Source organism: Culex pipiens, chromosome 1 (genome assembly GCF_016801865.2).
Source record: "Culex pipiens pallens isolate TS chromosome 1, TS_CPP_V2, whole genome shotgun sequence".
Taxonomy (NCBI): Eukaryota; Metazoa; Arthropoda; class Insecta; order Diptera; family Culicidae; genus Culex; species Culex pipiens.
Window position 1 is genome coordinate 121967342 of NC_068937.1, and position 1946 is coordinate 121969287.

The following is a 1946-nucleotide window of genomic DNA, read 5'->3' on the forward strand; positions in this document are numbered from 1 at the left end:
AAAATATTACACAGATTCTGGGTGAAATTTAGCACAGAATCCGGGTAAAAATTTAAAAAAATCAGAATCTTATTTTTATTTTTCAGGTTAATACAAGTAAAAAATATAATATCATTTATTAATCTTTGTTTTGGGTTTTATACATAAGACAACATAAACTAAATATTTGACCACTCAGCGTACTACCCCGGCCCGGAAAAGCTGACAGTGTCCGTTTACTAGTGCTGTCTATGGAACTCTCCGCTCGGAACCGGAACTGGGAAAATGGTTAGCGCGGGATCGAGTTCCGGGGCTCTGGACTTCCGAGGTTCCGCAAAAGCACCACGTCGGAGGAATTCAGTGTGTGTGAGACAACTTGAATAAAAATTGAGTTAGGTTAGGATTACCAAGCAAATATTTATGAGATACATTGCCTTGAATCCAAATACGAGCACTGCTCCCCATGGGTGCATATGATGGTCAGTTTGTTGATAAGTCTAAAAACATTGAAGTATTTTAATAATTTTCCAATATTTTGATTACGAGGAAAAACTTACAAAAGTTTGCTGCAAGAGCGACGCCATCTTAGCTTTTCCTTTTTTACCCAAATTTGAAAGGAAAGCTGATCGAAAATCTGAGTAACTTTTTACACAGATCTGTGTTATAAAACTACACAGTTTTGACAGCTAGAACATGTTCTACAATCTGTGTAATTTTTTTACACAGATCTGTGTTATCTGGAATTTGCGTGCAAGGTCTTTTTGCAAATTTTTATGAGTGGCTATATGAAAATTTTGCGTTACGTAACATCATTTTTCTTCACACCCCCCTTCCCCCAATTTTCGTAAATTTCGTTACAGACACCGACACCCCCTCCCCCCTCCCACTTACTGCGTTACGTAACAAAAGAACGCTCCCTTGTCAATTTCTTTTTTGTATTAAAATGAAAAGAAAAAGTGATCACAAGTTGTTTTTAAACGTGTTTTTACCGTTGTACATGAAAATTGCAGCACGCGTGCACTGTTTGCATGGTCTTCGGCGATTTTCTAAGATTCTCCACGAACTAAATCAGGGACGGCGTCGAACTGGGCAAAGTCCATGTAAACAGTTCACGCCATTCTAACCTGGAAATCGAGTCGGCGTAAAACCTAATACACTCAAACCCCGATGGTTTGACACCAACTGTTGTCAAACAAACGGGGTCACTTTTTAGTGACACAGTTCGTCACTTTTTAGTTTGACTTTGTCAAACCAACGGGGTACAAACTAAAAAGTGTCAAAGAAAAAGTGACCAACCTCCGGGGGTTGAGTGTAGCTTTATTTCGTTTCTCGCATTCACACTAGCAAACCATTAAAAATTGCTGAAGTGACAAAATGTATACCTTAGAAATTTTGCCTGTACTCACACGCAATACATGCGCTCGTAGATAACTACAAAACGGCACCAAAAAAAGGCAGTGGAAAAGACCAGCTATCAATTACGGATCAATTACAAGCAAGTGCAAATTAAAATTGCGTTGGTTTTGCTGTCCTATTTCGATTAGGTTGGGCCATTACAAAAAATGTCTGCATAAAAAAAAATATATATATTCTTTGATTAATGTGTCTAAATATTTATACAAAACATTTCAATTTCAAATTTCAATTGACGGTACTTAATTAAACTATGACCCTAAACAAATGCATAATTCGTTACCTCACCTTGAAAACATTGCTCTCCGTGACGTTTCATTCGCGCATGCTCCACGCCACGGACAGTGCTGCCAGCCATCAACAACATAGAAAAAACCATGCAAACGAAAGTGAAAGCATAAACAACCGGCCCAGTAGCATCTTTTTCTTCAGTGTGTCACCACCTTTTCGTCTTCTGCCATTTTCTAAACACGCACAAATTCTCAGTGAAATTTAATTTTAGATTTTTTCTGTGATTTCCACGTTTTCCGACTGAATTTGGAGCACACATTTGA